At 33.5% G+C, this 14,596-nt stretch overlaps 1 long non-coding RNA gene across 2 annotated transcripts in view; it reads right to left on the reverse strand.

Moving 5' to 3' along the window:
- LOC134757061 (uncharacterized) overlaps positions 1–13,545 on the reverse strand; it is a 450,478-nt gene extending 436,933 nt beyond the window's left edge. For both annotated transcript variants that reach the window (XR_010130671.1, XR_010130672.1), the window contains exon 1: positions 13,424–13,545. This is a non-coding gene — a long non-coding RNA (uncharacterized lncRNA). The remainder of the gene's footprint in view (positions 1–13,423) is intronic.
- Between the last annotated feature and the right edge of the window lie 1,051 nt (positions 13,546–14,596).

A 14,596-nucleotide genomic window follows, 5' to 3' on the forward strand; every position in this document is an offset into this window, starting at 1 on the left:
AAGGCAATGTCAAGAGAAAGAGAAGACAAGCCACAGACTGGGAGAAAATATTTTCAAAAGACACATCTGAGAAAACTGCTACCAAAATATATGAAGAACACTTAAATCTCAGCAAGAAAAAAAGTTAATATGCCAAAGATATTAATGGAACCCATATCAAAGAAGATATATAGATGTCAAATAAGCATGTGAAAAAATTCTCCATATCTTACGTCATGAAGAATATGAAAATTAAAACAAGATACCACCAAAGACCTATTAGAATGGTCTAAATCCCAAATACTGACAGTAGCAAATGCTGACGAGGATACAGAGCAATGGGAACTCTTATTCATTGGTGGTAAGAGTAACAAATGATACATCCACTTTGGAAAACAGTTTGGTAGTTTCTTACAAAATTTAACATATACTTTTACCATGATTATATGAGTATATGATTCAGCAATTTTACCCTTTGGTATTTACCCAAAGGAGCTGAAAATTAACTATGTTCACACAAAATCCTGCACATAAGTATTTATAGTAGTTTGATTTATAATTGCCAAAACTTGGATGTGCCCAAGATGTCCTTCAGTAGGTGAATTGATTAGCAGACTGGTACCTCAGACAATGGAATGCAGTGTCCAAAAGAAATGTGTTAGAAAGCCTGAAAAGACATGTAAGAAATTTAAACACATATAAGCCAATCTGAAAAGGCTATATAATGTATGATTCCAACTATATGACATCCTTGAAAAGACAAAACTATGCATGCAGTAAAAATATCAGTGACTTGAAGAGGTTGGAGGAAAGGAGAGATCAATAGGTAGATCACAGAGGATTTTTAGGGCATGGAAAATACTCTGTATAATACTATGATGAATGAATATGAACACATGTCATTATATATTTGTGAAAGCCCCCAGAATGTAAAACACCAAGAGTAAACGCTAAAGTAACCTATGAATTTTGTGTGACTATGATGTGTCACTGTAGGTTCATCAATTTTAGGAAATTTACCACTCTGGAGGAGAATTTTGATAATATAAGAGCTTATGCCTTTGTAAGTGAACGGGTGTATGGGAAATTTATACCTTACTCACAATTTTGCTGTGAACTTAAAATAGCTCTAAAAATAGGTTTAAAGCAAAAACTAATAGCCACAAATGTTTTAAATTTAGTGAAAGGTATTAAACTGCACAACCAAGAAACTCAGTGAACCTCAAGCAGGATAAACATATTTTTTTAAAAACACACACCAAGGCTTATCATAGTCTAACTGCTGAACATCGAAGATCTTAAGACAACTTTTGTGATCAGAAGAGGAAATTATAACAAAGAAACTACTGAGAAAGTATGATACAAATAATGACTGTCTTCTCATCAAAAACAACATAGGCCAAAAGGCAATGGATCGTTCAGTGTTGAAGAGGGGGAGAGAAACTATCAATCCCAAATGATACATTCATTCAAAATATCCTACAGAAAGAAAATGGAGTAAAAATATTTTAAGATAAATGAAAGAAAAAAATTATATATGTATACATACCTATATACATACCAATACACATATATACATACATACATGTGCATATTTGTGAAATATACGTATATATAAATGAAAAACTTTTTTTTTTTTTTTTTTTTTTTTTGCGTGTGTGTATTTGTATTTGTGCAAGGGCAGCCATACTACCAGAAATACTAAAGACAGTTCTTCAGGTCAATAGGCAGTAACTTCAGATGGAAATTAAAAGCATTGTAAATGGGAAATATGTAAGTACAGATAAAATATTTCATCTTCTGTCTTTTTAAATACAATGATTGTTGATATAAATAATTTAGCATTTTATTTTGGAATTTACAATGTATGAGAAGTTGAATACCTAGTAAGAACAGATCAAGGGATGGGGTGGTAAATAAACTTATGGTGTTATAAGGTTTTTACATTTTACATGAAATAATGCATCATTAATTTTATGTTGAACTTTGTTAAGTTATAGATATATACTGTCATCCTTAGGCCAACTACAAAAATATATATCTACAGGTGTAGCTAAAATGCAAATAGTGGGAGTAAAACAGAATTTTAAAAATCATTTAAAAATTATTTAATTAAAAAGAAGGCTAGAAATTAGGAACAGAAAAATAAAACTGATAGAAAAACAGAAAAAAATTCAATATTAGATTAATCAATATGTTATGTCAAAAGTTATATTTACTTTAAACTCTCCAATTCAATGGGAGGTTAAGAGGACAAAATAGGTATGTAAAGAATTGCACTTGAATATAAAGACACAGATACAACAAAATAAAAAGAGTAGAAAAAATTGTACCATGCGACCACATTAGAAGAAGTCTGGTTTGGTGATATTTATACTACACTAACTAGACTACAAGTCAGAGTAATACCATAGGCAGAGAGGAATTTCTTGCAATATAGAAGGGTGAATTAATTAAGAAGACTTACATCCTGTAACAGAGTTTTAAAATATTTGAATTAATTAAGAAGACTTACATCCTGTAACAGAGTTTAAAAATATTTGAAGTAAAAATGGACAAAATTTTTATAAGAAATATATACAAAAGCATAATCATGTGGGATAATATAATAATCCTCTGTTAGTAATTGATAAAATAACTAGATAAATCATTAACTAAAAACATAGAAGATTAAGTCAATTAGCACACTTGGTATAATTGATATTATGTAATAGTACACTCCCAAAACACTAAAGGCATATGAAATGCCTAGTAGGATAGATCATATGCCAACCCTTAATATAAATCTCAAAATTTTTCAAACATTGAAATTTGTACATTTCATCTTATTTGAATAAAAGGGAATACCATTAGCAATCATCAACAACAAAATATCAGTAAAAATCCCTACATGTTTTCAATTTAAACAGTACACTTCTAAATGATACATGTGTCAAAGAATGGATCACAAAGAAAATCTTAAAATACATTTTTTCACACTGAAAAATTAAAACAAAATATATACATCAAAATGTGTGGAGTTGACATGAAGCAGTGATTAGAAAAATATATGACTGTAAACGCTTTTCTAATGGAAAGAAGAAAGGTTAAAATCAAGTATCTAGCTTTTCAACTTTAGAAGCTAAACAACTTCAAGCAAATTTAGGTAACTGATAAATTCCTAGAAAGTCAGAACAAGAAAAAAAAAGACAACAGAAATGGGCCAAAAATTTGAAAAGACATTTCACAAGAAGAGTTTTTACAATTGATCAATAAGCAAATAGAATGTGCTCAGCACCCGAAGCCATTAGGAAAATGCAAATTAAAACAACAAGATTATTCATTCTGATGTAAAGTTATAAAGACAGATAACCACATATATTGGCAAGAATAAGGAAGGACTGAACATTTCGTACAATATTGATTGGATTAAAAAACATTTTAAATGTCTCTTTGGCATTTCTCATATATTTGAAAATATAGTTACTCCATGACCCAGCAATTCTATTCCTATATTCTTAAGAGGTATGATAATGTCTGCCAACAAAAGTCTTGTACAGTAACACTTGTATGTAGTTTTATTCATAATAGCTAAAATCTGGAAACAATCTCAAATCTACTAAGAGTAGAATGAATAAACCAATTGTAACATGTCTATTAAATATAACAAAACAATAAATAAATAACTTTTGGTACATGCAACAACACAGATCATTCTCAAAATAATATTCTAAGGAAAAGTAGCCAGTCACAAAATAATACAGTATTCTATTCCATTTATAGGCAGAAGAATATTAAACAGAACTGAATTAGACTAATAAAAATAAAACAAGGCTTGCTCATGAGGAGTTGACTGAAAGAGTCAAAAATAAATTTACATGGTGATGGAGTACAATCTGTTCTATATATTTTGAGTGGAGCCTTGTAATGCTTTTGTCAAATCTTTTCAAATTGTATTCATTGGTGCAGTCTGCTTTATATATATATTTATCATAATGTAAAAAAATGCATATTTTGTTATATCATTATGTAAATATATTACATATATTTATATATTATATAATGTATGAAGAAGAATGATGGGTGACTGCAGCTGCATTGCCTCTACTCCACCTCTACATACAAGGACTCAGCTAACCAGACCAAAAAAGCCTTGTTTTTACCATTGTTCGGGGAGAAACTGCTTTGGGAACTATCCCAGTGTCCTCCTTATTTGATACAAGTAATAAAATCCTCATGCTAAATACTTCTTGGTTGGGGTCATTGGATTGTCAATCGCCAAGTGGTCAAAGCCCACATTGTGTAACAATTTCTGTACAATAAGTTATTTTAAGAGAGAGAGAGATCACATTAACATACCTTTTATTACAGTATATTGTTATAATTGTTCCTTTTTATTATTATTGTTTTAATCTTACTGTGCTTAATTTCTAAATTAAAATTTATTACAGATATCTATCTATAGGAAAAACATAGTGTGTGTGTGTGTGTGTGTGTGTGTGTATGTGTGTGTGTGTGTGTGTGTGTATGTCCTATTATATACATATAGGACTTGGGGCTATCTAGGATTTCAGGCAGCCACTGAGGGTTTTGGAAAGTATGCCCCGTACATGAGAGACTTCTGTTGTTTTTTTATATGTCCTTCTTTCATTACCATAAGATTACCTTTAGAAATAAAATCCAAATTAAAAATAAGTCTGTGACTATTACAGTTAACCATAGTTAACCTACAGTTTTCAAAAAATTAAGTTGCTCTTTACTCGTAAATGAGATACTCTATTTAAAGGCATTTATTTTTGGATGCTTCAGGAGTAACTGATAAGTTACTAAGGTTTCTAAAATGTCAATATTTTACAAAAGGCTAAATGAAAATTAAATCAAATATGGCTTGGGCACTAAACAAATTTGGCTCTCCTTTCAGACATTTAAAACAGTATTATAAAATAAACCACCTTTAAAATCAATAATATTAATATTAGAATTTCAAGCATATCCATTTTATATTCAGGGAGTTATTTGTCTCGAATATTCAATATTTACATAAAATTACTCTAAGTTTCATTGATTGAAATCTAATTTAATAAGCAATTTTAAATTATTAACATTTAATTGTCAATAACTATATTTAAACATAATAGTTTCATTGAAGTCAATGCGGGAAAAATGCCTATTCTTAAAACATTGACCTAATTATTTCATTTTCTTCATTATTTAATCTTTGACAAGTGTTTCTTGTCTTAACGTCTTTACTAGATATAAAAAATGGAGTTGTGGATGTCACGTTTTGTGACAAGATTGCTAAACATCCATTATCAATAGACTCTAAAAAGATTAAAACTGTCATATCTAGAAAACTGCTAGTTTGGTGTCTAATTTTGTTTTGATAAAGTATTTAATATTATACTGCCCATCATGTTAATATTGAAGATCTAAATATGGTAGATAATTTGAAAGCACTCAGTGTCAATGTTATGTCACCTACCAATTACTACATATTGAAAGAAAAATGAATGACATACATTCTTTTGAAATACATTCAATATGAAGATTCATTTTTGATGGTAACTTTAGCATGTATTTTTCCTTTCTTTAGTTGATAGTATGGCAGGAAGTAATTGTGATTTATAAAATAGGCTATCAAAATTACATCCCAAAGTTCTCACCAAATAACTGAGCCACAATTTAGTTCAAATTTTTTCATCTTTCTAGACATAGCTTTGTGTTTCTTGTGAATTTTGATTCCATTAGCATTATGAATATTGAAAAATAATTTACTAGAAAAGTGACTATACAAATATTACTCTGGTAATCTACATTTATCATTTACCTAGCATATAACTCAATATAACGATGTAATTTTAACATGCCTGTTTATTTTACCTTTCTTGACCAATAAACACATTCTGAAACAAACAATAACTAAATTGTGTTAGTCTGGTGTCAAATGAGAAACTAAAAGAAACAGCTCAGAGTTTTAAATTTAATTTTGACTATGATGTCCGTGTGTGTTTTATTATGCTTAGAAATCGCAGAGCTTTTTGAGTATGTATATTTTGTCTTTCAATAATTTTAGATTATTATCTATTTTGTTTTTACTCAAATAAAATTTTTGCCCATTTTTTTCTGTCTCTTATTCTTTTCAACTTTCAACTATATGCATGCTTTATCATTAGATATCATCCAATAGCTCTTGTATGCCATAAATCAACTTTGTTCAATTTCTTTTCATGTTTCATTTTGGCTTGAATAATTTTTATGTACCTGTCTTCTGATTTTCCTATTATCTTTTTCAGATGTGTTAAATTTTCTATTACATCCAAAGAAACAATTTATCATATTCAGTATCATAATATCGTGTGTTTTTAATTTCTATCAATTTGATTTTTTAAATTGTATTTCTGCTGAAATATCTCACCTGTTCATGCATATTGCCCACATGTTTCCTAACATACTGACCATAGTAAATTTAAACACCCTATGTGATAACTCTAACACTAACCTGGGCCATTTCTGAATTGGATTTTGTTAGTTGCTTTATTTCAGGAAAATTGGTTATGTTTTCTTGCTTTTTTGTGTCATATACATTTTTTCTTTAATATTGAATGTGTGACATTGAGGCAAAGGAACAAGGTAGAGCAAGAACACTATTGCAAGAATATTCCTGGTGCATTTGGAATATGTAGAAGGATTGTATACATAGAATGACTGGGAGAAGGAGAGAGAACAATACAATTCAGAGATGTCATAGGAGCCGCGGTTATTTGGAATTTTGAAGGTCATTTTTGGGAACTTGATTTTAATTATCCTAGAAGTTGTGAGATGCTTTGGAGAGTTTTCAGTTTGAGGTGACTGTTGGGCACTCAAGTACATATGCAAGCCAATCAAGCCAGGAAAATCTCATTTTGAGGCAATGATCTTCTTAGATACTACAAAAGTGACTTTTGTCCTGAACTTCAAGACTTAGAGGGCGACATGTCTTGCTCCTCTGACTATTCAATTTCCCTTATTGCATATATTTTGTGCAGTCAAGTGTTCATGGTCACCTGGAATCCCTAAAGCTCTTTTTAAACCTTGCTTCACTTTTTTAGCATGCCAGAATATTCTGCTTAAATGTCCCAGGCATTCTTACAAGGCGTGTGTGGGTCTTTTCCTGAGTCTAAACTTCAGAGAACATCCAAGTGATAACTGTTTTCAGGGTGACAGATGGAGTTTAGAGTTCCACTGAGGTGTATTCAGACAAATGTATGTGAAGCCTTTTTCAGCATGGGAAGAAACCAGTAGTGGAGCGATATGGTGGTGTGTCACAGGCTAGGGGCTATGCCCCAAATTCTCATATTGCTATTATAAATCATTCCAAGATGTTTAAACTCAAATTTGGCCATTCATGTTTTCTGGAGTTAAATATGCCACACTATGCCATTACAACAAATTTTATTTAAGAATTTATTATCTTAAAGTTGGAAAAAACTTTAATATCTTAATTTTGTAATGGTATAATTTAAAATAGGCAAATGATATTTGAACCTTCACATGTAGTTTTGTAGCATACTAAATGTTAGAAGAGAGCCTGTTTGGGAGTCATTGGCCTATAGATGTTATTTAAAGCCAGAAGTCTTGAAGAAATTACAAAAGCAAAGAATAAAGATAGAGAATAAAATGTACCAAGACTGAAGCCCTAAAACTGTTCCTACATTAAAAAATTAACGAGAAGAAATAGGACTTGAAGCACAACCAGAGAATAAACTTCTGGTGAGGTAGAATTTAAATTAGGCTATGAGGCCATGTATAGCAAACATATCAAAGAAAAAAGAAGGAATGATCAAATATGTCAAATGCTTCTGATAGGACAAGGAAGACAAAGATTCCACCTTGACCATTGCATCTAGGTACCTGGCCATCACCAGTAAACTAGATGAGAGCATCGTTCATGGTATAAGGGTAGAAAAATAATTTGGAAAGTCCAAATATAATACCCTAATATATTGAAATATGGACTGATAAAAATTGGCAAAAGTTGTATAATTTTTTGTCTAGTAGTATGCATATATATGATATAGATATCAAAAATAATTATGCCTGCAAAGAAACTCAAACAGCTACCTGCAAGAGATTAAAAAAATACTCTTACTCTTTCCTAGAGTAGAAAATCTTTGTATTATATAAAATGACAGATGGCAAACTCAATCAATTCTAAAAATGATAAAGTTTGGTTATATATTGTAACATAATGAAAACGTTGATATGGTTAAACTTTGTGTCCCCACCCAAATCTCATATTGAATTTTTATCCCCAGGTGTTGAGGAAGAGACCTGGTAGGAGGTGACTGGATCATGGCAGGGTAGTTTTCCTTATGCTGTTCACATGATATTGAGTGAGTTCTCACAAGATCTGATGGCTTTATAAGCGTCTGGCATTTCCCCTGTTTGCACTTCTCTTTCCTGCCACCATGTGAAGGTCTTTACTTCTCATTTGCCTTCTGGTCATGATTGTAGGTTTCCTGAGGCTTCATTAGCCATGCATAACTGTGAGTAAATTAAACCTCTTTCTTTTATAAGTTACCCAATCTCAGGTATGTCTTCATTGCTGTGGGAGAATGGACTAATGCAAACGTGTCTTCAGAACACTGTATTTTGGGACTCAATCCAATTTGGTTTATATCCCTATCATTATGTATTTGTAAAATTAAATGTTAAAGCTACCCAGGCCTGGAGTTCATTGCTTGAAAGGTTTTTATTTAAAAATTTAATTTCTAAAATTGACATAGAGCTTTTAGGCTTTTCTATTTCTTTTTATATCCGTTTTCCTAAGTAGTGTTTTTAAAATAATTTTGCAATTTCACTTAGATGTTTAAATTTGTTAACATAAAATTTATACTGTTCTTTTTATCTTTTTCATATGATCTGTAATGTGTTTATTTTTTCTCTTTAATCATATTGGTGGGGTTTTTCTTTTTAATTGTTCTCACTTAGGTTTATAAATATTAATATTCTTTGCAAATAACATATTTATTGAAACTCATTGTAAACATGTTCTATTTCATTAACTTTAGCTCTAAATATTAGCTCTGTTATTATTGTTAATTCTAATATTTCAGTTAAGTTTAGTACATACATGTAGCCTTTTAGTCAGATAGATATTTGCAGGAGTTTCTCCATGCCCCCATATCTGTTTCATTGTCCAGATCTGTGTTATATTTCTGCCTGTTCTACTAGTCTTTTACCATCCTGACTAGCAACTGAGTACCTGGCCTTCTCCATTCATTTTCCACTAAAACTACCACTGTCACTGAAAATGCAGCAGGGCGTGGAGTTGTTTCAGCTCCATCTGAAATCACATTAGCCCATTCAGTCAGCAAGCGTCTGGTTTTCACAGCTTGTCTGGCCCTGGTAAAACTACTGTGTGGACTGAACTGTTGGGAGAGAATAGGGGCAGCTCTTGGCCATAAATTCACGGACCTCCGCTGTTCTTACCCAAGGTTTAATTGTTTCTATGAATAAATTCTTCTTATTTTGCTGGAATCTTTCATTGATTTCCAGAGCCCTGAAATTGATATCTTTCAAATTTTTATACACTTAAAATTATTGTAGATGAACATTTTTAGCAAGCTCCTCCTCTGCCATAATGTGATACCTGCTCCCAAGTGCTCACTTTTTAAAGTACAGGCTACATCTATTTATCAGCAAACAAGGAGAGACAGAAAACCACAAGGAGAGCACAAATACCCCTTCATTTACCCATCCACAAGACTCAGAAGAAATCCTATGAAGTAGGTTGCATTTCCAAAGGTAACATGGGATTTGGGTTTAAAGTTTTACTTGGATCTTAAAGGAAAGAATAATCCCAAAGGCCTAGAAATTTTGGAAATGTTTAGGTTACACAAAGGTAGTAATTTACTCAAGTTGGGTAATTGACCGCATGTCTTCAAAGAGAACCAGTATCTATATTAATGTGTATGTGACTTCAGAGTCCTTTTTCTTAATCTCTAAAGTTAAAAATTATGTGAATGCAGTAGTGTAATCATTGTTACTAGCTTTAAATCATTTTATGACACCCAGTATTTCCATGATATAGTAGTTATTTTATATTTCGATGTGCAAAATTTCTTTAAGATTCTCTCAAACTTGTATTACTATTCCAATATTACATATTTATATTAATTACAATTTTAAGATTACAATTTTAAGATTAAGAGGAATTAGTTATTCAAATGATCACACTACTAGAATAAATCATACTCTTATCCTTAGACAAGCCCTTATGAAATTTTATTGAAAGAGCATTCTCAGCCAGGCTTGGTGGCTCACACCTGTAATCCCAACACTTTGTGAGAGGCTGAGGTGGGCAGATCACTTGAGCCCACTGAGGTGGGAGGATCACTTGAGGTGGGCGGATCAGTTTGAGACCAGACTGGCCTACATGGTGAAACCCCATCATTACGAATAATACAAAAATAAGCCTGCGTGGTGGTATGTGCCTGTAATCCTAGCTATTTGGGAGCCTGAGGCAGGAGAATTGCTTGAACTGGGAGGCAGATTGCAGTGAGCAGAGATTGTGCCACTGCACTCCAGCCTGGGCAACAGGGCAAAACTCTGTCTCAAAAAAAAAAAAAAAAAAAAAAAGAAAGCATTCTCAATATGTTTTTGGTTTAGCCTAGTAAGTGTTTGATTACAAATATCAATTTATTTTAATAAATAAATATTCACATTTTCTTTGTAGCAATATCTTACATTTTAGGTTGTCAAAATTTATATATACACATGCATGCACACAACCATGAACACATCCTACTCAAAATTTTATCCACACTAAATTCTAGAAATATTATCATCTGGCATCATAATTAAAATGTAAACTACTCTAATGTTAAGAAAAATAGAATTCTGGGAGGAAAGTTGAAGTTGGTGAGGTTGAAGGTTACAAGTAATGGTTTCTGATGGAAATTGCTCACTGGAAAGTACTCAAGTCCCCTTTGTTGGCTAATTCCCTAAGTAGCAATCAAGAACATTTGCCACTGGCCAAAACCCAGTCAAAAGACAGATGAAAGTGATTGAAAGAGAGTTTAAATAGAATAATTCTCATGCTCCAGCAGAAGAAAAGTGATCTTAGACACTAAACCAGTGATTCTTGAAAGACTTATTGCCTTTGAATCAAAATAAAAATCAGTTAAGCATATTTATGAACTATCCAGAAATATATAACGTATCCAATAGCTTATGTTCCATTTGAAATTAACCCTTGAGACCACTAGTCATCTAGAGGTTATACATTATTTACTTTATATTGTCCCTAAAGTACCTCTGTGTTAGAGAAGGATAAAATAACAATAGTGTAGGCTATATTTACATTGCTCATCAAACAAGATTTGAATTTGTTGTATCGAATATTTTGTTTTAAGCTTCTTTGCGGTTTGTCATTTCTGCTGCTTCTCCCTTTTCCCCCATTCAATTAAAATTTAATGTGCTTTGATTGATTTTTTTATCCAAAATCAATTCTCAACTATAATTCAATTATCCAACATCATTGTGAGAAATCATTATTATAAGAAATAAATTTAAAATTCTACTTCGAAGACATAAAATGAGCTAAATCAAGGTCTTCTAAGAATGAAACCCTTAAAGCCAACATGCCAAGTATATTGGGCAGCTGATCAGAGCTTGAATGAAGAAGGACCCAAGGGATTACACTAGTACTCATTCTTTTTCAAATAAAATAATCAATTTAATATATATTTGGAAATGATCAAAAGAGAGAAGGATGTTGTTTCCAGTAAAATATTTATTATCTGAACTCTGCAGTTGATTCCAAATTCAAATGAATCGTAAGTGATGAACAGAAGACTATGAGACAGAGCTTTTCAACAATCCATAGAAAAATCCATTATAGTTGCTGTTAATTGTTTTGGTATATGGTTTCTTCATGTTTCTATTTTAAAAGCGTATTTTCTTTGGTTTAAAATAAAGTATGAAAACCTGCTTTTAAACCACAAGATTATTCTATTTATTTTCATTTGATTATTCATTTATTTATTTCTGTTGGCAGAATTTGAAATTTTATAATAACCTTCTGTTTATGTAACAACCTCAGATAAAAGGGAACTTTAGTTCCTATGATAAAATTTAAATAAACACCACTAGTTTCTAAGGAAATAATTATAAATAAGTGGTATCAGGGAAAGAGTTTATGTCTATATTTTCATTTAAGTTATGAGAATAAGTAAGCAGTTAACACAAGCAAAAATGTTCACTGTATGTATAAAGTATTTGTTCATTTAGCTATAACATATTTACTTATGCTTTCTACCCTGTGATATAATTTTGAATTATCTTTCTTAAAATTTCCCAGTATTTTAACATTAATGACTGTGTAAATTAATAGGTAGAATTATATTAATTTTCTTACTAATAATATTATTCTCTTTTACCAAAGTAGAATATGGCTTTGTGGTAGCTATTTAGAGAAATATTTGCATATCTTGCTTTGTTAAAATAATAATTTTGTTTCTAGTTATTATGGTACTCTAAAATGTCTGATTATCTTAAAACATCACAGAATGGCTAGAGGTTTTTCTTTTAATGTAGCAGATTTATATACAATTTAAATGCTTAGTATGTATTAAACTATTTCTTAAATGCATCAATCTGTAAAAAATTATGCATTAGGTAAATAATATACAAATTTTCTTTGTAGGTCAAGTTATTTATTTGTGTCCTCAGATAAATTTTCTGTTCTTTGCACTTCGTATTTTTAAATCCATGTCTAATAAATACATATAATATGTCCATTTATGTTTTCTACTATTCAATGCAAAATATTTTCAGATGTGCCTTTTGAAGATACTGCAGACACCTAGTACTCAAAAAATTATAAAGGGATGCATTTAGAGAAAAAATAAAACTTTTAAAGCTATAAATATGTATTTAACATTTACTAGAGAGAAAACATTCTGAGAATATGTTCTAATTCAGGGAAATTCCTATTATAATAAATATCATGAGGAATTGAAATGCTTTTGTTGTGCAGAATTTTGTATTAGCAACTTCTTTGTGACACGTTCGGGTCATTTTCTCAGGAAGTGCAACCAAATACGCTGGGGTTTTGTCTCCTAATTTCTGGGTCCCAGTGGTTCAGAGCATGTAGTTAATTAAAAATATGTAGAAATAAAAAAAAAAATTCTACACAATAGTAGCATACCATTGGGAGAGGCTAGTGAGGCAGAAATGTGATTATTTTTGATATTGTTTAGAATTATTTATACATAGAGATAGTAATAACTGACTGATGTTGCCTACATACAGGTGGACCATTCACTCCCAGTATCTTTGGACATATAGCCCTAGAATGTTGCTCATATCCAGTTTGAAAGAGATAATGCCACAGAGTGTGCCAATGAGTTACTAGCCCTACCTGGCACAGCTTTATATCCACCACGGCATTCCCAATGACACCATACCTCCCTGGGCTTACCTCATTCAATAATCATGATATTGGTGGTACTGAGAGGTGACAGCGTGCTGGCAGTCCTCACAGCCCTCTCTGGCTCTCGGCGCCTCCTCTGCCTGGGCTCCCACTTTGGCGGCACTTGAGGAACCCTTCAGCCTGCCGCTGCACTGTGGGAGCCCCTTTCCGGGCTGGCCAAGGCCGGAGCCGGCTCCCTCAGCTTGTGGGCAGGTGTTGAGGGAGAGGCGCGGGCGGAAACCGGGGCTGCGCGCGGTGCTTGCGGGCCGGCGCGAGTTCCGGGTGGGCGTGAGCTGGGCGGGCCTCGCACTGGGAGCGGCTGGCCGGCACCGCCCGCCAGGCAGTGAGGGGCTTAGCATCTGGGCCAGCAGCTGCTGTGCTCAATCTCTTGCCGGGCCTTAGCTGCCTTCCCGCGGGGCAGGGCTCGGGCCAGGCAGCCCGCAATGCCTGAGTCTCCCCGCCCCTCCCTGGGCTCCTGTGCGGTCCGAGCCTCCCCGACGAGCACCGCCCCCTGCTCCACGGCGCCCAGTCCCATCGACCACCCAAGGGCTGAGGAGTGCGGGCGCATGGCGCGGGACTGGCAAGCAGCTCCACCTGCAGCCCCTGTGCGGAATCCACTGGGTAAAACTAGCTGGGCTCCTGAGTCTGGTGGGGACTTGGAGAACATTTATGTCTAGCTAAAGGATTGTAAATACACCAATCAGCACCCTGTGTCTAGCTCAGAGTTTGTGAATGCACCAATGGACACTCTGTATCTAGCTACTCTGGTGGGGACTTGGAGAACCTTTGTGTCCACACTCTGTATCTAGCTAATCTAGTGGGGAGTTGGAGAACCTTTGTGTCTAGCTCAGGGATTGTAAACGCCCAATCAGCGCCCTGTCAAAACAGACCACTCAGCTCTCTGTAAAATGGACCAATCAGCAGGATGTGGGTGGGCCAGATAAGAGAATAAAAGCAGGCTGCCCCGAGCCACTAGTGGCAACTCGCTGGGGTCAACTTCCACGCTGTGGAAGCTTTGTTCTTTCACTCTTTGCGGTAAATCTTGCTACTGCTCACTCTTTGGGTTCACACTGCCTTTATGAGCTGTAACACTCACTGTGAAGGTCTGCAGCTTCACTCCTGAAGCCAGTGAGACCACGAACCGCACCAGAAGGAACCAACTCTGGACACACCGCCTTTCAG

Source organism: Gorilla gorilla, chromosome 14 (assembly GCF_029281585.2).
Source record: "Gorilla gorilla gorilla isolate KB3781 chromosome 14, NHGRI_mGorGor1-v2.1_pri, whole genome shotgun sequence".
Taxonomy (NCBI): domain Eukaryota; kingdom Metazoa; phylum Chordata; class Mammalia; order Primates; family Hominidae; genus Gorilla; species Gorilla gorilla.